At 39.7% G+C, this 26,503-nt stretch overlaps 1 long non-coding RNA gene across 1 annotated transcript; it reads left to right on the forward strand.

Annotated features, from left to right (window-relative positions):
• Positions 1 to 11,632: 11,632 nt before the first annotated feature.
• LOC142164672 (uncharacterized) lies at positions 11,633 to 22,321 on the forward strand. The gene is made up of 2 exons (XR_012695549.1): positions 11,633 to 12,243; positions 15,238 to 22,321. It is a non-coding gene; the product is annotated as an uncharacterized LOC142164672 (long non-coding RNA).
• The last annotated feature ends 4,182 nt before the right edge of the window (positions 22,322 to 26,503 follow it).

The following is a 26,503-nucleotide window of genomic DNA, read 5'->3' on the forward strand; positions in this document are numbered from 1 at the left end:
TGATATCTGAAAAAATCAGATATTGTGGACTATAAAAAAAAGCCTAAAAATCACTTAAAGTAGATCGGAGGGAGTATAATATAAAATATGTGTTGCTTTAAAATTTGTGAAACTTGTGATTTCAATATTTCATAATATTGGTTTGGCTATAAAAGTTTACTATTAAATTAAAGATAAAATAAGAAGTTGAATATAAATTATTTTCAAATATAAAATATATTATTTTTTTTTTTGAAATAGACTAATAAAAAAATAATATTTTTCTTTTTGGAACGAAGAAAGTATAGTTGTTATATTATTCTTTGCCTTTTAAGGTATTTGTGCACTTTTAAGAAAAAATGTAACAGTCTTAGTTATAAGAATATTTGTGTAACGACTCGGCGGTTCGTTTTGAGAAATTAAGCTCTATTTGGGGGTGGAAGGTCTGGAACAGCTTCATAATATGAGTATCGACTTGCGTGCATGGTTGAATTTAGTTAACGGATGATTCAGAGTCAAATTGGAAGAAGGAATCTAGTTTTGGAAATTTAAGCGGTGAGAATTTGACCGGAACTTAACTTTTGAGTAAGGGCCCCAGAATGGATTTTGGGTGATCTCAACAGCTCCGTATGGTAATTTTGGACTTAGGCGCGCGTCCGGATTCAGATTTGGAGGTCCGTAGGGCAATTTGAGGCATTTCGGCGAAAGTTAGAAAAGTTGAAGTTTGGAAAATGGAGAAGTTTGATCTATAGTTGGCTTTTGTAATATCGGGGTCAGAATGAGATTCCGAGAGTTGGAACGGCTCCATTATGTCATTTTAGACATGTCTGCAAAATTTGCCGTCATTCCGGGTTGATTTGATTGGTTTCGGCAAAGGTTTTCGAAGTTGGAAGATTTGAAAGTTCCTAAGTTCGATTCATGGTGTGATTCATCGTTTCGGCATTGTTTGATGTGATTTGAGACATCGAGCGAATCCATGTTAAGTTATATGACTTGTTGGTACGCTTGGACAGGGTCTCGAGGGCCCCGGGTGTGTTTCGGACGAGTCGCGGATGATTTTCCATGGTTTTGGGAAGGCTGAGTTCTGGTGTAATCGCACCTGCGGACCCTGGGCACAGGTGCGATGGTCGCAGGCGCAAAGGAGGAAGCGCAGGTGCGAGAGGAGTTGGTTTGGGCAGTCTCCGCAGATGCGGAGAATTGGAACGCACGTGCAGTGCTGCAGGAGCGGATCCCTAGGTGCAGAAGCGGAGTAAAGCGCATGTGCGATTGGTCAGGCGCACCTGCGGTTGCGCAAATGCAGTTAAGTTGGTCGCAGGTGCAGCAGTTTTGGCAGAATCATATAAGTCGAGGGTTTGGCCATTTCCTTCATAATTTTAGTTTTAAACTTCGGATTTGGGAGCTTCTTTTGGGATTTTTCAAGCAAATCGATTGGGTAAGTATTCTTCACCTAGAATCTAACATATTTCATGATTTTGTCTTCATTTTTATCACTTAATTTGTGTTTTGAGTTGAGGAAAATGTTGGTTTTAAAAGAAAAGTTCTAAAATGAAAAATTGTGATTTGAGGGACCAAATGGTATCGGAATTTGATAATTTTTGTATGGTTGAGCTCATATTGGAATGGGTATTCGGATTTTGTAAAATTTGTCGGGTTCCGAGGTGTGGGTTCGGGGGTCGACTGTTGGACTAATTTTCGAATTTTGTTAAAGATTGAGACTTTATAATCTGGAATGATTTTTATGTGTTTTATTTGTGTTTTGAAGTTAATTTGGTTAGATTTGAGTCGTCTGGAGGTCTTTTCACCCGAGGAGTGCATTTTAGAGTATCAGACTGTCATCTTTGAGGTAAGTATCTTGCCTAACCTTGTGCCCTTAGGATTTGAGTCTTCTATGTTGATTGTAGTTCGTGTACGCGAGGTTACGATTGCATACTCGGACTTATTTGGGGGAAATTGGCCTTTTAGGGTTTTTAGGTCCTCATATTCACTATGTATGAAGTTATTCTTGGTATGACTGAGTTCCTGCTTATTAGTTTCGCCTCTACATGCTTAACTGGAATTAATTATTTCATGATTCACCCTTATTACCTAATTGACATCCTATTTGATCTAACTGAAGAATTTTGTCTCTCCTATTGTCATGCTATCTTTTTGTAGTTGCTTGTCCTATTGAGAATTTATCATTTATCCCTCCTGAAATCGTTTAGTCTTAAGTGAAGCTAAGATCATCTTTCCTTAATTGAATTGTCGAATATCCTCATAATTGTGCAACCTTAAAAGGAGTTAGATAACCTATATCCTTGTTGACTTACCTTTATTTGGGACAACTTGACTCGTGTTGATTTCTTTATTATTGACTTGTATATTGTGGGATCTGTTTACCATAAAAACGGTAATAACAATTAAATTTGTTGATGAGACTCTAAAAATACGTGATCTATTTTTATGCTAGTTTGTTAGGCAGTTTGATACTATGTATGTGAGACTTAGAGACGAAATAAGAGTAAAAGATAAAGTGATAAGCAAACTGATGGGCCAATTATTGCGGCCTCGAGCTGGTCGATTCAGGGTCTCAGAGTCAATTCCGGAGCTCGACTGGGAGCTATCGAAGGTAATCGAGATACTGCTAACATTTATACTAAAATCAATGGAGGCTCTTTATGGCTAATAATAAGTAAGAAATGAAGAGCAATAATGGAGATAATAAATGAGAGAAATAATATCAAGGGATTATGTTAGAGAGCAAAAGAGAATATTCTTGTATATTTCGTGTGGAGCAATTGGAACAACAGTGGTTACAAAGTGGCAAGGATCCCCTTTATATAGGAGGGGAATCCCAACATAGTACAAAATACATTAATGACAAAGAAGTGGAGATGGGACAACTAGAAGATATCCTGATTAAAGGCTTGGATAGCTCTGTCAGTCCTAGCCACGTGCCTTGGGAACTCCCCGTTTCTACCGTGGTCGAGGCCAATGTTGTCCCGAGGTTGGGCCTCGACGAACCTCGAGGGAGGAGACTCAATCATAACCTTGTAGCATTGAGTCTTTGAGATGGTCTTCTGAGGTGCCTGATGTCGAGAAATTGGGCTCTCCGATTTCACCCTATACAGATAGTCCCCGCATTTCTTAGAAAGGAACGACGAGAAATGATTATGAGCTTTTAACCCGAGGGCGTCATCGTTGTGACATTAGCCAATCAGAGCACTAAATGACATGCCCAAAAAACCGTGCAAGGGTCGCCGTCAGATGCGACTATCGAGAAGCCCACGAACCGCTACCAGTTCGTCCCTTCCGCTTCCCACACAGCTCCTATAAAGGCACTAATTGTTGGATAACTTTCACTTTCCCAACTACTTTAGATTTGCAAAGCCATACCCATCCCTACTTGAATCCTTTCTTCTTGCTTTCTCAGAGAAATTTCACCACCATCATGGCTAGAACCTCCAAGACGGTTCCTCGGAAAGACGAGGATGCCTCTTCATCTCGAAAGTCTAATGGGAAACCCAAAGCGATACCTACCTTGGAACAATGTACTCCCTCCAAGCTTGATATGTCGAAGGACTTTACCATTGATACCACTTCATCCATATCGGGCTAATGTGAACATGTGTCCTGATACATTAGTGGCGTACCCAACATAAAGGCGGTGAAGACAGACTACTGATGGGACAAGGCAGTAAAGGTGGAGATTCCCAGCCCTGATGAAAATATAACGGATTACAAGGCTGGCTTCTTTCATATTATACTTACCCATTTACTTTGGGTCCTGCCGATTCCTCTAAATCCTCTCCCCCAAAGATAGATCCGGTTATCCTTGATTTTTGTGACAAATATCAAGTGACGCTGGGTCAAATTTACCCTTCTTTATGGAGGATAGTCTTGATGCTCTGCCATTTCACCGAAGGGGTTCCGGGTGAGATCTTTACCCTCAACCATTTGATTAGGTTGTACAGCCCTCAATCCAAAAAATCATTTTACTCGAGCACCAACGAGGGGAAGGATCGAGGGTGGATGAGTAGGTTTACCCGAGTGAGGACTTCGGACATCATTCCGGCTGAGAGGATGCCTTTCCCAGAGAAGTGGAACACACGACATAAGCATTTTTTTCTTAGTCATGTTTTGTGATTTTCTTTCCTTTCTTCCGGAATAATAACCTCTTTGTGTTTCTTGTAGCCGCCGCTTTGTACCCTGAAACGGTTTCGGATTTTTTGGGCTGGATTGAACGGTTGGACACCGCGTTCCTATATCTTGATCGGTCTTGGACCGACTTGGCTAAGAAGCTGTGGGTGTCCAAGAATCATGGTAAAGCTTCCTTATCACCTACGTTTTAGATTTACATTTCTCCCCGTATCATTTGTGCTAACAAACTATGGTTACTACGCTTGTGCAGGCCTTGGAGAGAATATGTTGATGAGGCCACCCTCTGGTGGCAAGATGGAGGCTCCGGAGCACGACAAGGGCAAGAAAAAGAAAGGTAAGATAAGCATTCAGATGGCACCGTATGAGGCTTTATATGGTAGGCGGTGTAGATCCCCGGTGGGTTGGTTTGAGCCGGGTGAGGCTAGATTATTGGGCACAGACATGGTTCAGGATGCTTTGGAAAAGGTTAAGGTGATTCAGGATAGACTCCATACAGCCCAGTCCAGACAAAAGAGTTACGCGAACCGGAAGGTTCGTGATGTTTCTCATATGGTTGGAGAACGGGTTCTACTTCGGGTTTCGCCTATAAAGGGCATTATGAGATTCAGGAAGAAAGGGAAGTTGAGTCTGAGGTTTATTAGTCCTTTTGAGATATTGAGGCGTGTTGGGGAGGTTGCTTATGAGCTTGCCTTACCTCCCATCTTGACAGGAATTCATCCGGTATTTCATGTTTTGATGCTCCGGAGGTATCACGGTGTCCGTCGCACGTGTTGGATTTCAGTTCAGTCCAGTTGGACAAGGATCTATCTTAAGTTGAGGAGCCAGTGGCAATATTGGATAGGCAGGTTCGGAAGCTAAGGTCAAAGAACATTGCATCAGTGAAGGTTCAGTGGCAAGGTCAATTGTAGAGAAGGCGACTTGGGAGACCGAGCAGGATATGCGCAGTCGTTACCCTCATCTTTTCACTACTTTAGGTATGCATCTATGCTCGTTCGAGGACGAACGAATGTTTAAGTGTAGGAGGATGTAACAAACCGGCCGGTCATTTTAAGAATTAACGCCCCAATCCCCTATTAACTACTTTCCCCGAGTTTGTTTCTGCTATTTTGATTCGCCGGGATGTCTGGTTTTGAGTTTCGAAGTGTTTTAGGACACTTAGTCCCTAAATGAGATCTTAGGCTTTAGAATTTGGTTATTGCGCTCGTACAGGCCTTGGAGAGAATATGCCGATGAGGCCACCCCTTGGTGGCAAGATGGAGGCTTTAGAGCCCGACAAGGGCAAGAAAAGGAAATGTAAGGAGACTGCCAATCCTCCTGTGGCAGGTGATAATTTCTATAAGTATATTTCTATTAGTCTCGAGCATCTCCCTTCATTCTTCTAACTCTTCTGTTTTGTTGTAGTGCAAGAAGATGTATGATCATGCCCTCTCCAGGCTTAATAAGGAGCTTTCATGTCGTGAGAAGGAGCTTCAGAAGCTGTCCTTGAGACTGCGAGAGTCGGAGGTCCGTTCTGCCCGGAAGGAGAAAGAGTCAGGCGAGCTTCGGGCTACTTTGGAGGGAGCACTCCAAGAAAAAGCTGCCCTTGCCGAGCAGGTATTTTGTTATGCATGAGTCTTTCTTTTGCTCCCATAATTCGATATTGATTGGTTTACTTTTCTTTTTGTAGGTCGAGCAAAATGACTCACAGATTAGGCGATTGAATGTGGAGATCCTCGGGCTGAGGAAGCAAAATGAGGTAGTGACCTCGAAGTTGGCATCGACCCATGATCTTCTCAAGGATGCACGAAAGGAGATTGCTGCGCTGGTTGCGGCCAAGTCCGAGATCGAAGGAAATGTTGCTACTTACCTGAAGGACGCAGCCACGATGATTCAAATAGCCCGTGATGTATCGATAAGGGCCGAGCAGAAACTGGCTTGGGCCATCGAACATGCAAGGGCGGAGGCGAGGAGGAAAACCTTGGAGGAGATCAAGGCCGAAGGCGTTGATCTGTTAGTTGGAATTGAGGAGGCCCGGGAGCTGGAGAGGGAGTTGGCACTTTTGATCATCCCAGACCAAGATCCTGGAGATGGTTCAGAGGGTTGTGGTGATGAGGAGTAGGCCTTGTGTTGCTTTTGCTTTTTTCCTTTTTTCTTTCTGTGCATGTACTCCCGGGGGAGTGAATCTTGTAAATACGCCCCTTGTAAATAAATTTTTGGCAATGAAAAGGGGTTTTTTTCTGCCCCAAGTCTTTCCATTCTTTATATCTTGCTGCTCTTGCGGAGGTAATCTTCGAATTGTAATAATAATCCTTTGGAGCCCATTGTTGGAGTAATCGGAACCCCTGAAATCGGGTCCTATATCGAAGTTAGGTTGATTGCTTCCTTGGGGTCGATGCTTGTGATGGCAAGAGTCCCCCGAGGTCTCGATAACCCTCGACTTTCGTGGGGTAGTAGAATTCATGCGATCCGATAAAGGGGACCCCGGGGTGGTCCCGCCAGTACATTTCCCAAAGAAAAAGTGACGTTACCATGGCCAGGATTAATTGGCCTTCTAGGTAGGCGAGCAGCCGCTGCTTTGCCCCTATATATTCATTCACTTGCTACCTTAGTGGAGATTCTGCTACTCTGAGTAAGTATTTCTCTCATAGAACTTGGTGCTTTGCGCTAGTTCTCTCGTTGCTTCAAATCAAATTCTTTGCCCAGATTTATATCTCCCTCCTCTTATTTCATCGCAGCCATGACTGCTACGTCGATATTTGCCCATCAAGGAGAGGGGAGTTCTGCCTCTACTCCGCGTTTGGTCAGTGGTACACCGCCGACGCCCGGTGAGCGGGCCTCGAGGTACTTTGTCTTGAGGAAAGACTTTACGTTGGAGAGGCCTCCCAATGTTTAAGGACATCGGGAGCACGCGTCGAGGTTCATCTCACCAATGGGGGAGGAGTACCTCGAAATGATCAGAAAAGACTGTGGATGGGGAGAAGGAGTGGTGCTACAAGTACCTTCCTATGGGGAGAGCATCAGGACCTACGTCGAGGGGTTTTTGAGCGTGTATACGCACACTTTTACATCGGGTCCCCCCAACCGGATCGTGCTTGAGTTTTATCGAAGATATCAGGTTACCTTGGTGCAGGTTCACCCATCCCTTTGGAAGATAGTGTAGATGATAAGATACTTTATAGAGAAGGCCGAGCTCGATCTACCCGGTCTCCTACCGTCGGCGGTGAAGAGAACGAAGACCGAGGATGGATGAGCTGATTCATTCGAGCTCGGAAGACTGATATCATTCCTAGAGAGTTTTTTCCCTTTCTTGAGAAATGGAATTTCACACGTAAGTGTCATACCTGTATTTTTATTACTTTGTATGGAGGCGGGCTCCATAATGACACTTTTATTCATATATATTTTTGTAGCGACTCCTTGGTTGCCGAACGAGGTCCCGGATTTGGTCGAGTGGTCTCGTAAGTTGGCTGCTTGTTCGACCTATGATAAGCGCAAGTGGTAAGACCTGTCCAAGGGGAGATAGGAGGCAAATCATCGTGGTAGGCGCATGGTGGCTTATTTCCCAGAATGGTACTTTTCTTTTTAGTGTACTAACTTAGCTGCCGCAGGTATTGCAGATTTTTCCCAAATGAAGCCATGTCCTTTGGGGGAGGAAGAGAGACTGCCGACCTCGGGATCGAGGGTCGATGATAAACAAAAGGAATCTCCGGGGTGTGAGGAGGCTCGCAGCGGGGCGAGTCCTTCTCAGCGGATCAAGAGAGGCGATTCGACCGATCAATCAGTTTCGGAGGCTTCCGTTCTCGAAAGAACATTCCCCGTTTCTGCTGATGGCACTTCAAAGAGTGAGGAGCGCGTGGTGCCTTATTCTTCTCTTGACAAAGGCGCTTCGGGTGATACTAAGCCATCGGACATTGGCTCAGCTTTTGGTGAAGCTCAGCGGCTCGGAATTATGGTAAGATTGGTAGCCGGCATAAGACTCTTCCGATTTCACACTCTTCCTTTCTTATTGAATTTTCTTTTGCAGGCCTTTGACAGGCTCAAATCCGAGCTACTTCGCTATGAGGTTTCATTGCGGAGAACTTTGGGATAGGGAGAAATACCTTAAGCTTCTTTATGTGAAAAAAGAAAGCAAGCTGGTATCCCTATGGTGTGAGGCGGATCGAAGCCAGAGCCGCAAGAGCTGCCTCGAGAGACAGGTATCTTGTATTTCACGTTGATGTATGCTCCTTATTTCATTTTCGGAGGTTAATGTTTCGATATTTTAGTTGAAGAGCAAAACATAGGAGTTGGAGCGACTTTGGGGGTAAGTTGGTAGGGTCAAATATGAGTTCGACGAGCTGCAAGCCCATGTAGATGCCCAAGTTGGGGCCAAGGAGAGTGTTTTGGCTAAAGTTTCCACCTTGGAGATGCAGATCCAGACCGCTCGTGCGAGTGATTCTGCTCAGGCGAATATGATCGCAAGGCTCGAGTCTGAGCTTTCGAAGTCGAAGGCCGAGGTGGTGAATGCCCGGGCCGAGGCTGTGATGAGCTGCATTAGGGCGGATCAGAGAGCGGCGGCCTATTTGAAGAGTGTTGCCGCTGCTAGAGCTGAGGTAAGGAGAAATCTTGGTCATGGAAGCAGCGGCAAAGAGTACACGAAGTGCAAATGTCGGAGGGAAACCCTCGAGAAAGTTCATGCCAGGGGTTTCGATCTCTCGGAGGAGATCGGGCAAGCCAAGGCGGAGGAGTGTGATGCCAAGTTCCTTCTGTCCGATGCCGAAGATGGCGAGGACGGGGACGTAGTCCCCAAGGGGGACGTCTATTTTCTTTCTTTGTCTTTGTATATAGTGTTTTCACAGTACACTATAAATGGAGCTTGTATTTTATTACATGTATGTATAAGGGGAAACCTCGCAATTTTTGTACCTTCCGGGTTCCTTTTTCTCGAGATTTCGGCCAGATCAGTCGACCTTTGAGATGGTAGGAATCCATAGATTCGTGATACGACCCTAGGGCTCGTTAGGCTGGCTCGTAGGCTCTTACGCGCTTGGTCGATGTGACCTTTTATTTGGGCTGGTGACGATGGCCCTTACGCCTTGGGCTGATGCGGACCTTTTAGTGTGGGCTGGCGATAGTGGCTCTTACGCCTTGGGTTGAAGCGACCTTTTATGTGCGTGGCCATAAGGCTCATTAGGATGGCGACAATGGCTCTTACGCCTTTTCCCTTAGGCATATTTGGTTAACTGTTTTGAGTCCAATCTCCGAATCGGGTTACGACTCGAGCTCATTTTGACCCTCAAGTTTTCAGATTTCAAGCTGTGATAGTGGCTCTTACGCTTTTGGTCGGTGCAAACTTTTATGAGTGTGGCCCTGAGGCTTATTAGGCTAGCGACAATGGCTCTTACACGCTTGGTTGATGCGACCATTTATGTGGGATTTATTTTTCCCTCAATAAGGATAGATAATGTTTGCCTGATTTTTCAACGGCTTAATAAAAAACCTCTATTGTAAGTCGTTATATGGCGATGATCGAGCACTTCGGAAGGTTTGGCTCGGAGGCTGAGTATCTCGAAACCGATGTTTAGGAGCTGACGTGGTCAAAGCTCTTTTGCCTGTATTGAGGGTAGCCTGTTTAACCGGTTCTTTCTGGAGTAGATTCAGAGTAATTGAAGGCCTGTGATTTGTAGCGACAGTAAGGCATCCCCGAGTCACGTTAGTTTGGCTGGTACAGCCGTGTGACCAGAGTCACTTGTGTTTGGTCGGAGCCTTTGAGTCCCGAGTGAAGTAGTTTTGGCATTTATATCAAGGGTATGCCTTTTTAGGGGTCTTACAAGTTCGATATATAGCAGAAACTTTGGGATCGGGTTTATGGCTTTAGTAAGGTCTTACAAGTTTTACATGCCATTGAGGTATTATAGTTTTGGATATTTGGTATGCCTTGCTTGAGGTCTTACAGATATAGTTGTTTCCTTATGTAGGTCTTACGAGACCGAGTCTGCCCGCTTGGGGTCTTATGGCCTCAGGTTTTGATAAGTCGATGGAGGTGGCGCTTGATGGCAGTCCCCGAGTCGTCGAGGGTTTCTTGACTCGAGAGCCATTATCTTCAAAATTTGTATTGCCTCGTCGAGGCCTTACGATTTGGAGATCCTGACCCTAAGGTCGTGCATTTTTTTGAGATTTTGACGCCAGTCCCCGAGTATTCGGGGTACTTTCGGCATTGGAGATATTTCGCAATTTTCATGTTGCCTCATCTGAGGGCTTATGATTTTGGAGTCCTGACCCGGAGGTCGTTCAGGTGTTGAATTGTTGACGCCAGTCCCCGAGTGTTTGGGACCTTTTTGGGGGAGAAGTCATTTTTTCGGAGGTGCCGGGCTTCTTTTGGAGTGCGAGATGCTTTGATAAAAGACATTCTTCAATTGTTTGGTACAAATGTACATGTTTTTGCTATCGGGGGCCCGGATATACGAGCAGTGTTCAACCGTTTGTCCTGGTACATCATTTTCCTATTGGGACCCCATTTGTTATTCCTTGGCTTTTCCGAGCGGATGGCCTTCCGGGGGGGATTCCCCCCAATGTTCGAGGTTGATTACAAAAGAAGCCTTGAACACTTGTTGGATCTTCCGAATGTAGCATATGGATGTTGCCTCATTAAAAACCTTGTTGGTAAAACCCTTTCGAGATAAAAACTCGGTCTAAGGAAAAGAGTGCAACAGATGCTTTAAAATCTTAAGGTCTTCGAGTTGGGTTAGCGCTTTGACTGCTTCGGTCCGGCGCCTGCATAAGGGTTAGTATGAAATATGAATTGAAAAGGGAGATGGTTATACTTTAGTGGCAATGGCGCTTTCGAACCTTGGAGATGGTCTCGCGGCTGCTATTTTTTAATCGATTTATCGCTTAGTCCCTCCGCTGGAGGGGACTTCTGTGTTTCGGCTAGTGGCGATCATCTTAAAAGATCGTGTGGATGGCATGTTGCAGCTCGTCTGCCTTGTCCCTTTTGGCTATTTCCTTTTCTCGAAGCCAATTTTTGGCTTGGTCGCTGAGAATTCCGAAGATGGCCATTGTCGAGTAACCGGGCCACTTCCTCCCGGAGTTGCTGGCAATCTTCGGTCCTTTGTTCGTGCATGTTGTGAAATTCGCATACTATAGTTTCTTTACGAAGGATCTAATTGTATAGGTCTGGGCCATCTGGCATCTGTAGACATGTGATTTTTGACCCTCTCCAAGATTTTTCATATTTTAGCACGTAAATATTTAATTTAGGCCTAATATAACTATTTCAACTCATTTTTACTCTTTTAATTTTATTTTATGACAAGAAATGAAAATTACAAAAAATAAGTTCATTAATGTTTTGTAGTCATTTTTAATCTTGAAAAATACCAAAAAAAATAGTTTTGTTTTAATGGTCAGTCTTATTTTAATAATTATTTTTACTTAAGCATAGCTAATTTATATTTTTGATAATACTTTTAGTTAATTAAGCAAATTTTAAACATAGCTAGTCATAAAAGCCCAAGTTTCTAGTCCATTCGTTAAGCTCAATATCCAATACCCATTAAGCTAATCTTTGAGATCCTTCTAGACTCTTCTTTGGAACAAAAAATTAATAAAAAGACCCTAAGGACTTAACACAAAAGACCTAGGGACTAATTGATAAAATACACAAAATACACATTTAGACCCAGATCTATATAATAGGGGTAATGCCTAAGGGGCCGCAATACATTGAAGAGGAGCTGGACACAAAAATTTCTAAAAATGATTAAAGTGAGAAATGGCAGCTACTTGACCTCACTTTGGAATCTCCTAAGAGTGGCTGAAATCAGTCACACTCCCCTCTTAAAAAATAAGAACACACGCCTCAATCAAAATCAGAAAGCTGCCTCCTCCATCAAGACTCAAACTCTCTCTCTCTGCCACAGCAACGACAACCATCATAGTCCTCTATCACTTTCTTGGCCAAAAGCTTCAATAAATTACAAAACAAAGATGGATTAAACATTGAGGATAAGTTTCGGGCTAGATCTAACTCCGATCAAGGTTGCTGTTGAGGTCTTGAGTTGCCGGGTTCCATCCAGATTCATCGGCGAATGCTCCGGTCAAGAGTCGTTGAGTTGTTTAGCCTCTTGTAATTCCCATTTGGTTGATTTATTCCAAAGAGTCCAGGTACAATTTTAAATCTAATGATATAAACCTTTTGATTATTTGGATAATGCAAATATATTCATAGACAAACTAGTCAAGGACGGGTTTGGTTCTAGTGTTCCATTTTTTTTATTTGAAGTTCTCTTGCTGGTTGAGATGAATTTAGTTTCTTTTTTTTTTTTTTGCTGACTTGATGACACATACAGAGCTAGTAGCTATTTGTTTCTATAGTTTTTTTTATTGGATTTAAAATGGACGGCATTTGATAGAATAAGATAGTTTCTGTGGCAATAGTGATAAAGTAAGTGTTTTCTTGCCAATATTTTTTGTAGGCTGTAGCATGAAATATTTTGATTCCTTGATTTCTATTAGTTGGGAGATCATTATTAAAAGAGTTCTATAGGATAACAGATTTTTTTTAATTCTTAGCTCTAGTACGATTACTGATGTTGATTTAATCTTTAGCTGTAATATAATTACCACTGTTATCAAGTGTTAGAGGCATCTTTAGTGATCAAATTCCCATTTCTTCTACAATTCACTCCATAGTTTATGTCCTTACAAACAATCTCAAATTTCGTAAATCAATAATTTTGAACATCGTAGTTTATTTTAGGCACGTAGTTAAATCGTCGCAATTACGGGTATGGTTCCCATAGCGTGGTTGTGATACTTAATTTTAAATTAGTTCTAAATATGAATATCCGTAGTTCATTTAATTGAATGATTTTCTTTCTTTAATAAATTTGAGGTGTGCCATCAAATCACCTAGTCTATGGCCCTCACATCGATATCTTAACTAATGTAGAAAATGCCTTGAACTCTCGTAATTTGCTTTAGGTATGTTTAATTAAATAATTGTCATGGCTACGGGTAAGGTTCCCGTGACGTGGTCGTAACGCCTAATTTCTAAAAATCTCGGGGGTGCATTTATGTGATCCAAATCCAAATTTCACAATGTTAGATAAAATATGTCGGGGACCACATGTGCATTTATGTGACGTGGTTCAAGACGTGTTTTAGATGATGTTGAATCTTTCTTAAAACTAATTAATCAAAAGCGGTTCTAAAGTTTAAAATTGCACTATAGGCTAAAACATGTACTAAAATCAGATAATTAGGCCAATAATAACAGTTGAGCGACAGTGCTAAAACCATGGAACTCGGGAATGCCTAACACCTTCTTCCGGGTTAACAGAATTCCTTACCCGTATTTCTGTGGTCGCAGACTGTAATACAGAGTCAATCTTTTCCTCGACTCGGGATTTGAACCGATGACTTGGGACACTATAAAATTATCCCAAGTGGCGACTCTGATTTTAATAAATAAATAATCTCGTTTCGATTGTCACTCTAAGTTGGAAAAAACTCCCTTATATACCCTTTCTCGGGGGTGTAGTGAAAAAGGAGGTGTGACAACTCTGGCGACTCTGCTGGGGAAAAGAACCCCGAATCTCTGGTTCAGAGTTCAAGAATTCGAGCTTAGACGAATTGTTATATTTGGTTTTATCTGTTATCTGATTTTTTACATGTTTGGGCCTAATGTGCTAAATGTTGCTTTTACCGCTTTGATATTATCTGAACTGTATATAGACTGCTACGAAACCCCTCTCTTCTCTCTCCCGAGGAGTGCACACTGGTCGTAGCTTCTTTCTGTTAGTGTCATATCCCAAATAGAACGAGGTTCGGACATGTTGCAAAGCCGGATGATCTTTTGGTTACCGGTACGCTGCCCCCCTCGGCTCGAGTTGTCCGCTCGGGTAATCCAGGTCTAGAACAATACACCCAGGTTTTAAACCTATAATAACTCAGCCTCATGCCAGATTCCTAGTAGGAACGTTTGTTTGCATCATGTGTATTTGACTTTGGAGACTCAACACTGGGATTGGGTTTGTCTAGGACAGGTGCACCCAAATTAAAAGACCATCCTGATACATCTTACGTGCTACTTGCGTATCTGTCTATTTCGGCTTGCATGCTGACTGGCTTCTAGAATAGGGAAAGAAAATGAAAAAAAATGAAAATCGAAAAAAAAAGAGAAAAGAAAAGAGAGTGAGAGGTAGGTATATGAATTATCCTGAAATTCTATTGAAATTTTGAAAAAAAGAAAAGAAAAGTCATTTCAAAATAAGTCATATTTTCTACTGTTCCGTCAAAACTAGGCGAACTACGCGGGTCTGATTCTCACCGGATGTGAGATACATAGGTAAACCTCATCGGTTCCGGCCCATAATTTTCAAAAATCCAAAAATATTTTCCTTTACTTCCTCTCTAGAAAAGTCTTTTTTTAGACCCCAATTTTCAAAAAATTCAAAAATATTTTCCATTACTTGCTGCGTTAGAAAGCCTTTCTTTTAGACCCTAATTGTTTTTTTAAAAAAATAATATGCAAAAATGTTTTCTTTTAATTTCTTCCAAAAATCCAAAAATATTTTCATTTTTCTTTCAAAATTGAAAAGAAAATTCAAAATTCAAAAATAGTTAGAAGTCAGACCTTCAGAGATAGACTCAGGTAAAACACCCACACCAACGAGTGGAATACCTGTAAGGAGTCCAAGAAATATTTTCTTTTTTTAGAAGCATTTCTTTCATAAATTCAAAATAAAATTTCAAAAATATTTTTTTTCTTCTTTAGAAGTTTATCTTTTGAAATTTAAAAAAAAAATAAAATAAAAAATTCAAAAAAAAAATCTTTCTTCTTTAGAAGTCTTTCTTTGCAAAAATGCTGAAGAAAAATCAAAATCCAAAAATATTCCCTTTCTTCTTTATAAATCTTTCTTTCGAAAAAATAAAATAAAAATTCAAAAAAAAAGTTAGTTTATTTACTTTATTTATGATCTTTCCGAACTACGCAAGATCTGATTCATGTTTCCACATGATACGTAGGCAACCCAAATCAGGTTCGATCACCATTAAAAAAGAGAAATGAAAAAAAAATGAAGAAATGAAAAAAATATTGACAATAATAAGGACTGACTGAGTCCATTCTAACATGTTTTGTTTTGAATTGTGAAGAAAGTTGATGTGGTCGGTTTGTGGTAAGCTGGAAACACAAGATCTAAGGAAAAATGATAACTGACATCGAAGCTGTTACAAGTGCTCAAGAGACTCAGGGTCAGAGGGTTCAACAAGAGTGTACTGTGTTTGAGAAAAATAGAATACTGAAACAACAAATGACCGAAACGTGTCAAGCATGGGCCAGTGGTCAAAGACAGCCTCGTTATGAGTCACAATTTGCTACACAGCAAGAGCGATACCACTCTCCTGGGTACCACTCGTACTCGTTTAATCTTCCTGCAAACATTGAGAAGCCTGCCCGAAAGATGGTACAGGAAGAAATGACCCAAAGAGTGAAAAGCTTAGAATAACAGTTGAAAAACATGCAAGGGTTGGCAGGTCAAAAGAGTGTTGCCTTCAAAGATCTATGCATGTTACCCGATGTCCACTTGCCGCCTGGTTTCAAGACTCCAAATTTGAAAAGTATGATGGACATGGAGACCCCATAGCCCACCTGAAAAGGTATTGCAATCAACTGAGAGGTGCGGGAAGAAACGAAGAATTGCTGATGGCTTATTTTGGGGAAAGCCTTACGGGAGTAGCATCCGAATGGTTTTTGGATCAAGACCCATCTCGCTGGTACGTCTGGAATGACATGGCACAGGCCTTTGTCAATCAGTTCCAATACAACATCGACATTGCCCCAGACCGCATTTCCCTTTCAAACCTGAAGAAGAAACCAAGTGAAAGTTTCAGGGAATATGCCATTAAATGGAGAGAGCAAGCAGCTAGAGTTAAGCCACCCATGGACGACCACGAGCTAATCACTGTCTTCTTTCAGGCTCAAGAGCCAGATTATTTTCAAATCATGATGTCCGCAGTGGGTAAATCTTTCTCGGAAGCAATCAAAATGGGGGAAATGATTGAGAATGGTCTTAAGATAGGCAAAATTATAAGTCAAGCAGTTCTTAAAGTCGCAACTCAGGATGTCCATGTTGAATCTAATAATTCAGTGGCACGAATAAGAAGGATGAAGAAATCATGATGACAACAGGTTCGAGAAGAGGTCCTAGGAAAACACCTCGAAGGTATGTGCAGCCTCATCAGGTTTCCCATGACTCCCCTGAGCAGTATTATCCACCTCAGAACCCTCAATACTCTGTCGCTCCACCTCAGTATGTTGTCCAGCCACCAAAACACCCCAGAAGGCGAGCACGAGCATCACAAAATCTCCAACTGCCTCCACAAAATTTTTAGGTGCCCTATAACCCACATCCAAGCCAGATGTATAAAGGTGAACAAAGGTTAAAAGATAATTTTACACCAATAAGAGAGTCATATGCAAGCTTATTTGAGAAGTTAAAGCATTATGACATGATTGCACCTATTCTTCCAAATCATGTGGACCCACGTGCGAGAAACTTTGACCATTCTAAAAGGTGTGAATACCATTCCAATGCCCAGGGGGCATAATGTTGAAAGCTGTCGGGATTTGAAAAGAGAAATAGAAAGGATGATCCAGGAAAAACTTATTGTGATCCAAGGCAATGACATCCAGAATATCGCGCAGAATCCTTTACCTGCACATCATGATGCACACTTTGTGGGGATGATGCCTGGTGACATGGAGTATGAGAATCCTCTCGGAAAATTGCTAACTGAAGTTAATGATGTTGAAATTGGAGAAGGCTCTGCTGATTTAGATGAGCAAATTTGTGGCTAAATGTCAAGCCTAGCAATTGAAAAGTTGTTCCCTCCTCACTAGGAAGGAATCTTGGTAGCTTGTTTTGATGTTTTTTTCTATTATCTAGGTTATTTCAGGGTTGTGATCCAGATTTTATTTGTTTTATTGAGTCAAAGCCTTCTATCCCTCCATTCTATTTGTGTGAGTCTTGTCTGTCTGTTCTGTTGCTTTTTTTCATTATTCGGGTTATTTTAGGGTTGTAACTCGTATTTTAGGTTGCTTGTTTAGTTGTAAAACCCTTTCATCCTTTACTCAATAAAATATAGTTTGTCCTTTTGTGTCATTCTGTTCCTAGTTCTTTTCTCGCTAGTTCTAATGACATGACATGCATACGAAAATTTTGGCCAGATCTTAGGAACTAATTTAATCTGGAATTCGATAACTAAAAAAATACTTTTGAGGATGAATAAAGAGTTGGAATACTTTGGAACTAAGGTCGAGTAAAATTTACCTTCAAATCATTGTAAATATCGGGCTTGAGGATGTTTAATCAATTGATGTTTGTTGGAAAGTTTGTCACTAAGGGATGAAAAAATGTCTTGTGACCACGGCACACCAAGAAGACAGACATGTTCGTCAATGCTGTGATTGCGAAAAGATACCATATTTGACGTTCTTGAGGTTGGAAAACCCTTTTTCTGCTACCCAAACACTTTATATAATTTGCTACCCCTTTTGAGCCTGTGTTATTTTTCTTTGACTACCTTATTTTGGAATCAAGTTTAGAGTCAAAAAAAAATCCATGTCCCAAGAGTACAAACTGGAGCAATTCTTAGAAAATTCAGAAAAAAAAAAGAATTGTCAAAGGTCCATGTCCTAAAAAATAGAAGCTGGGGCAAACAAAAAAAAAAGAAAAAAGAAAAGAAATAAAAGAAAGAGAAAATAAAGAAAAAAGGAAAAGAGAAACAGAAAGAAAAATGAAAAAAATTAGTTAGGTCAGATGTTTGAACTACGTTAGACCTGATTCCTTTAAAAAGAGATACGTAGGCAGCCTCACGGTTCGGTCCAACCAAGTAAGAATTCAGAAAAAAAATCCAAAAATCCCCAGTATCTGAAACTGGGGCAAAAATTTTATTTTACTTTTGAAAGAGTCGATTCTATGAGTTATAAGTCTATACCCCCCCCCCTTTTATTTTGAGTCTACGTTGAGCCTTCATGCCGACCCTTTTGTCCAACCCTATCCAAAACCTTCCAAATAAAGACCTCCCGATATGCCTTTAAGAATGCCAAGAGAAGCATGCAATGAGCAACGATTGTCACGCGACATAGAATACTGTCAAGTTGCTCGCACAAGAAAGCAAAAGAAAAATAAAAGAAAATGAGAGAGTCTTACTAGTGAAAACCTTCACGGGCACTGTTAGGCGATGGTAAGAATAGATAAATAAATGAGATAAACTTGTTGGTGAAAACCCCTCGAGGCACCACTAGTCGAAAGTGAGTTGTGAAGCTGATGCAAAGGATTGACACGAACAAGCCCGACTTCAAGATCATAAGAATGGAAAAGAGAAGATTGGATTAGTTTGATAGATTAGGCCGTTGAGTCCAAAATGCATGTCATGATCATTAAGACTAGTTATTAAAAAAAAGAAAAAAAAAGAGAAAAAAAAAACTCTTCCTTCTGTCCTTTCGACATGGGGCATTTCTTGTTAATATTCGTTTCTTTACATCATTGTGTCCTTCACTCTGATTCAGTCCTTGTCAAAACAAGCAAGAAAATATCTCAACAGGATAGTTATTAAAAAAAAATGAAAAAAAAGAGAAAAAGAAACTCTTCCTTCTGTCCTTTCGACAGGGGGCATTTCTTGTTAATATTCGTTTCTTTACATCATTGTGTCCTTCACTATGAGTCAGTCCTTGTCAAAACAAGCAAGAAAAGATTTCAAAATCTACTACCAGCTTTTCAGTTACACAAAGTAAATTTGGCCAGTACACTCGGTTGTTACTGTCAACGTGCCTTGAGGATTCATGCAAAGGCTCCCCCAAAAGACTCTTGTCAACCTATTTGGCGTAAGCAAAGATAACTTGTGATTCTCTCTGACAGACAAATTGTTCAAAAGCAGGAATTCATTCAATATATCAGAAAAGGTCATCTAAGAAAAGATCTCCAGTTGGGATAATGCTGATTGAACCAGAAATACAATGGTATCGGGTGTGAAACAATTAAGGTTGATGCAGAGCAAAAGTCTCTTGAAGCCGACTCAAGCTGATTGAGTAGAAGCCAAGCTGCCCAAGACTCAAGGCCACAAACCGACCACCATTTTCAAAACTCACAAATTTTTCTTTGTATGAAACAGGAACAAACCGGTACAAGGAAAGTGATTCAAAAAGAAAAAAAATAAAAAAGAAAAAAAAAACAAAAAAAAGAGAAGAAAAAGAAAAGACGAGAAGAGCCGACAAAGGGAAGTTTCTCAAATCTTTGCCTTTATTTGTTTTGCTATTGTGCATAAAATCTTGCCATTGATTTTCACATTTTTCCTCTAGGATAAAAAGTCCTAGCCTTATGGATTTTCCTCCCAATATAAATCTTAGTCTGATGAATCTTTCTCCTAAGATAGAAACCTAGTCTGATGAATTTTCTCCTAGGATATAAATCTTAGTCTGACGAATCTTTCTCCTAAGATAACAAATTAGAAGACCTAGTTTGATGACTTTTCTCCTAGGATCAAAATCTTAGTCTGATGAATTTTTATCCTAAGATAAAAGACCTAGTCTGATGAACTTTCTCCTAGGATCAAAATCTTAGTCTGATGAACCTTTCTCCTAAGATAGAAGACCTAGTCTGATGAACTTTCTCCTAGGATAGAAATCTTAGTTTGATGAATCTTTCTCCTAAGATAAGAAAAGAGACATAGTCTGATGAACCTTTCTCTTAAGATAGAAGACCTAGTCTGATGAACTTTCTCCTAGGATCAAAATCTTAGTCTGATGAATCTTTCTCCTAAGATAAGAAAAGAGACCTAGTTTGATGAATTTTCTCCTAGGATAGAAATCTTAGTCTGATAAATCTTTCTCCTAAGATAGAAAACCTAGTCCGATGAATTTTCTCCTAGGATAATAATTTTAAAAAAAGAAGAGGAAGTCTAAATTTGAAAAAGGGGGTCATTTTTTTAGTTTTCTTAAGATTATCAATGTTTAGTTTTCCTGAAATCAGGGGGCCCCGCTTGGAGAATAGGGTCAGTTTTTACTTTAGTCAAGCTTAGTTTATAGTTTTGCGCAAGCTCAATCACGTTTAGAAGACGTACATACTAGTCGAGCCATTAATTTTACTCTCATCATTGCATCCTTCATCAGCAGCGTAGGTGATTTATAGTTTTTTAAACACTCACAGATGTTCCCACTATCAAACTGGGGCAGAAAATTTTCTTTTGTTTTGTTTCTTTTGTTGTAATCAGGCGCCCACCTGGAGAACAAGGGAAGACAACTCAAGTTTCAAGGGAAAACAGTTTCGAAGGAAGACAGTTCAAGTTTCAAGGGAAAATGGTTCAAGGTGCAAGGGAAAACAGTGTCAAGTAACAAAGAAGACGGTTCAAGTTCAGCAATCAGGCGCCCACCTGGAGAACAAGGGAAGTTATTTCAAAATTCAATTCAAGTCAGAAGTAGCAGAAGCTCATGGCAAGAATGCGAGTCAACAATCCGAGATGATCAACAGAAGTAGGCTCAATCCAAAAAAAAAGAAGAAGAAGAAAAAAAAAGAAAAAGAAAAAAATAAGTGAATCCAAAATGTAGAAGCGAAGAAAGATGTGGACTACTGAAGACGTGATTGAAGTCACAAGCTTTGCATGTCCCGTCTTGATCCGAAAAAGCTGAAAAAGATTGAACCAATACCTGCAACTAACAAGCATCAAGATTCAGATCGGAGTCCGCATGAAAAACCAACCAAGACTCAAGATCAAGCTTCAGAAGACTCATAGATAGGAATCGTGTAACTCGTAGCTGATAGACGTAGTTAGTCTTTTTCATTTTTGATTTTGATGTAATAACAGGACCGCGGACAGGAACCTCAGCGGAACGGCACGTCGCTCGGCTCTCAACCTCGGCATACTCCATCATCTCACTCACCTCTGAACTACACGTGACCTGATTCCTTTATAGCCAAGGATATGTAGGCAACTCAGATACCAGGGCTCGGTCACATTCCCTTATCTCTTAGTTTTAATCTCTTCAAATAAGGGTCAGATCAAAAAACATGTCTACTCGTTCTTTGTCCGAAAACTCTTCGTGTTTTCAGTCAAAGAGGGGAAGCTGTAGACATGTGTTTTTTGTCCCTCCCCAAGATTTTTCGTATTTTAGCATGTAAATATTTAATTTAGGCCTAATATAGCTATTTCAACTCATTTTTACTCTTTTACTTTTATTTTATTACAAGAAACAAAAATTACAAAAAAATAGGTTCATTAATGTTTTGTAGTCATTTTTAATCTTGAAAAATACCAAAAAATTAGTTTTGTTTTCATGGTCAGTCTTATTTTAATAATTATTTTTACTTTAATAGAGCTAATTAATATTTTTGATAATACTTTTAGTTAATTAAGCTAATTTTAAACATAACTAGTCATAAAGGCCCAAGTTTTTAGCCTATTCTTTAAGCTCAATATCCAATACCCATTAAGCTAATCCTAGAGACCCTTCTAAACTCTTCTTTGGAACAAAAAATAAATAAAAGACTTTAATGACTTAACACAAAAAGACCTAGGGACTAATTAGTAAAATACACACAAAATACACATTTAGACCTAAATCTATATAATAGGGTAATGCCTAATGTTGAGGGGGCCGCAATACATTGAAGAGGAGCTGGACACAAAAATTCCTAAAAATTATTAAAGCGAGAAACGGCAGCTACTTGACCTCACTTTGGAATCTCCTAAGAGTAGCTGAAATTAGCCACACTCCCCTCTTAAAAAATAAGAACACACGCCTCAATCAAAATCAGAAAGCTGCCTCCTCCTTCAAGACTCAAACTCTCTCCGCCATAGCAGCGACAACCATCACAGTCCTCTATCACTTTATTGGCCAAAAGCTTCAATAAATTACAAAACAAAGATGGATTAAACATTGACGATAAGTTTCGGGCTAGATCTAACTCCGATCAAGGTTGCTGTTAAGGTCTTGAGTTGACGGGTTCCATCCGGATTAATCGGCGAATGCTCCGGTCAAGAGTCGTCGAGTTTTTAGCCTCTTGTAATTCCAATTTGGTTGATTTATTCCAAAGATTCCAGGTACCATTTAATCTAATGATATAAACCTTTTGATTTATTTGGATAATGCAAATATATTCATAGACAAACTACTCAAGGACGGATTTGGTTTAAGTGTTTCATTTTTTTAATTTGAAGTTCTCTTGCTGTTTGAGATGAATTTAGTTTCTTTTTTTTTGCTGACTTGATGACGCATACAGAGCTATTACCTATTTGTTTCTATAGTTTTCTTATTGGATTTAAATTGACGGCATTTGATAGAATAAGATAGTTTCTGTGGCAATAGTGATAAAGTAAGTGTTTCTTGCCAATATTTTTTGTAGGCTGTAGCATGAAATATTTTGGTTCCTTGATTTCTATTAGTTGGGAGATCATTATTAAAAGAGTTCTATAGGATAACAGATTTTGGTTTCTTGTTTTAATTCTTAGCTCTAGTACGATTACTGATGTTGATTTAATCTTTAGCTGTAATATAATTACCACTGTTATCAAGTGTTAGAGGCATCTTTAGTGATCAAATTCCCATTTCTTCTACAAATCACTCCATTGTTATGACCTTACAAACAATCTCAAATTTCGTAAAATCAATAATTTTGAACATCGTAGTTTGTTTTAGGCACGTAGTTAAATCGTCGCAACTATGGGTATGGTTCCCATGACGTGGTTGTGATAGTTAATTTCAAATTTGTTCTAAATATGAATATCCGTAGTTCATTTAATTGAATGATTTTCTTTCTTTAATAAATTTGAGGCGTGCCATCAAATCACCTAGTCTATGGCCCTCACATCGATATCTTAACTAATGTAAAAAATGCCTTGAACTCTCGTAGTTTGCTTTAGGTGTGTTTAATTAAATAATTGTCATGACTATGGGTACGGTTCCCGTGACGTGGTCGTGACGCCTAATTTCTAAAAATCTCGGGTGTGCATTTATGTGACCCAAATCCAAATCTCACAATGTTAGATAAAATATGTTGGGGACTGCGGGTGCATTTATGTAACGTGGTTCAAGACGTGTTTTAGATGATGTTGAATCTTTCTTAAAAATAATTAATCAAAAGCGGTTCTAAAGTTTAAAATTGCACTATAGGCTAAAACATGTACTAAAATCAGATAATTAGGCCATTAATAATAGTTGAGCGACCGTGCTAAAACCACGGAACTCGGGAATGCCTAACACCTTCTCCCGGATTAACAAAATTCCTTACTCGAATTTCTGTGTTCGCGTACTGTAATAAAGAGTCAATCTTTTCCTCGACTCGGGATTTGAACCGGTGACTTGGGACACCATAAAATTATCCCAAGTGGCGACTCTGTTTTTAATAAATAAATAATTCCGTTTAGATTGTCACTTTAAGTTGGAAAAAACTCCCTTATATACCCCTTCTCAGGGGTGTAGTGAAAAAGGAGGTGTGACAGCATCTCTAATTTTGCTGATGGCGAACACGATGTTTGATACATCGACATTGAAGTTGTATTCTGATAAGCAAGGTGCCTCTATTGGCCTCGCGTTCCTATCGAATCCGGCTCTGTTGATGAGTCCCCAATGATTATGTCCTCAGTCTATCCTTCGATCATTGCGAGGTGGGTTGTGCCTTGGAGCGTTCCTTCTGTCTTCGGTGTATGGTTGATATCTTTCTTTGTTTGGCTTTGGTTCCTTCGCCAAGAACCTGCTTGGATATATTGAGCCCAAGGGGGCTCCCAACTTGTCATCCTCGACCCTGATTTTTGACTAGTATCAGTTATGGACGTCCGACCAGGTCACGACGGGATATTCGACCAGATTCTCTTTTAGTTGCTTTGAAGCCACCGAGATTCGTTCATTCAGGCCTTGAGTGAAGGCCTGCACTGCCCAGTCGTCAGATACCGGCGGTAGTTCCATTCATTCCATTTAGAAGCGAGACACGAACTCCCGCAACATTTCGTTCTCCCTCTACTTGATCTTGAACACGTCAGATTTCCTTGTTGCCATGAAAGAGTCTACCAGCATGGCAAATGAGTCTATGGAGTTGGGAGCTAAGTTGTGATACCACATCATGACCTCATTGTTGATACCCAATTTTTCCCTATATATTTTAAATATGCATAAATACCTTCAAAATAGTACATATATATGCATATATAAGCACGCACAAGATTTTAATTATTTTTCCCATAATATTAAGGGTTTAAATTGATTCATTTTCTCCCCTTTTATTCATAAAATACCCAATAATTATTTTCTAAATTATTGTTATGATGAATTATGCATTTAATTTCCATACTTATGCCAAAATATGGTTAATATATTTTTCATGCATTTTTTATAATTACATTTAGTATTTTTTAAGCTAAATTGCATATAATTGCAATGTTAGCCCATTTTAAGGTATAATTACATTTTAAATGCATAAAATTGGTCCCTATATTTTTAAAATGATAATTATGTGTTTTAAATCATTTTGGCACCTTAAATTATTTTCCAGAAATTACCTATTATTTATTATAAATTAAAATAAGAAAAATTGGCTATTTAAATCATAGCCAGATTTGGCTTTCAATTTTAGCCTAATTCGGACCCCTCCCCAGCCCAATCTCCTATTAAATAACACGACCTAGGCCCCAAACACGTCCTACCCGACCCAAACCCATCATATCTTGGCCGTTGATCTAAAAGATCAACGACCCTCATTTGTTCTTTCCTTTTTTAATTCATACACCCCCCCAAACCCTAAACCATTTTCTAAATCCGCCGCCTTTAATTCCTCTCATCTTCTCTCTTCTCTCAACCTAACCCTAGACTCTGTCAATCGCCTCCCTTCTTTGGTCATCTCCGACGACTACCTTTCAACCCCAAGCCTCCAAAGATCACTCCACCGCCTTGCTCATCATCTCTAAGGCCTTCAAGGGTCCTGGGCCATGCCGATTTGGATCTAGGGTTTATGTTTCTGTTACTCATGGCTTCTCCGGTGTGATTTTAGGCAAAATCACACCTTATATTTTACGATTGGTGAAGTTTACAACAAGTTTTTTCGTTTCTATCTGGGTTCCCTTTGAAACCCTAACTCTCGTTTTAATCTCTTAGATCTGTATTATTATTAACGCTTTAAGTTTGTTTCTTCCTATGATTTGCAATATTCTCGAACTTCTTCTGAAAGTTCCTCAACTTTAAAGCGTTTTTACTTTCTTTAAAAAATTAGGGTTTTCTCGGAGTTCTTTCTACACTTGTTTTAACCGATTTTCTTTATGATTAAACCTCTTTCCTTGCTTATTTTCACCGATCTTATGTTCTTACTGCTTTTAATTCGCCTATGTCAAAAGCCCTAATTTTTAAGATTTTCTTTGCTTTGGTTCTGTGTGTTAGCCTATTTACTTGATTCTTGTTAATCTTCCGTGGTTACCATGCTTCGAATGTGTTTTACTAAATCCTTAGCCTACTTATGTCACTTTTGTATGACTATGCTTATTTTGTTTGTTTATCTCTTGCTTCTTTCTGTCGATATGGATGACCTTGCCTGTTTGCTACGTCTGTTTGATCTTCTCTGTTTATATATTGAAAATACAGAATCATGACTCCCTCTTGATTGATTCTGATTTCCTTAATTGATGGTTTGATTGAAAGATTTTGTTTTAAAGGCTAAAGGCATTACCTCGTCTGTTAATCTGACTGATTTTATTACCTTATTTGCTATGATGCTTTATTTCTACTAAGTCGTGTCCTTAATTAAGGTTTTATGAATTTAGTCCTAATTGACTACTCTATGCTTACTGAACCTTGACTCCTTCCTTACTTAGTCATGCACTGATTTTTCTTCTTGCCTTATATAATACTGAATCTTTACATTTGATTTGATTCCCTTAACTTAAGAGAGTACTTCCTTGATTCTCTAATTGATTGATTCTGAGTTCTTCAATTATTATGCTACTATAATTCTTACCTTATTTTACTACTTACTTTCAACTATAAATACTCTAATTCTTTCATAAACAAAGGGACGAACACTTGGTTTTTCAAAAACTACCTCTCTTACTAAAAATCTCTGCTCTCCCCTCTCTCTTGTTCTTTCATTATGCTTACTTCTCTCTTCACTGATATGACCTAGTTTTGATTTAAAGCCTCAACAACAACATGCTTCTCTTATTGTTTCAGTTTCTCTTATTTCTAGTCTGCTTCTACTTGTGGTTTTATTGTGAAACTTTTAGTTAAGTTACATTATCAACATGTTATTATGTCTCCCCTTCCCTTTAGATTAATGTATTCCCGTATGTGTATTTCAAAGCATGCCTTGTCAATTACCTTTTACTTCTTGTGTGCTTACCATCTTATGAGTTCTCAAATCCTATTACCCCCTTTCTATGTGTT

The sequence above is a fragment of the Nicotiana tabacum genome, chromosome 10 (genome assembly GCF_000715075.1).
Source record: "Nicotiana tabacum cultivar K326 chromosome 10, ASM71507v2, whole genome shotgun sequence".
Classification (NCBI taxonomy): domain Eukaryota; kingdom Viridiplantae; phylum Streptophyta; class Magnoliopsida; order Solanales; family Solanaceae; genus Nicotiana; species Nicotiana tabacum.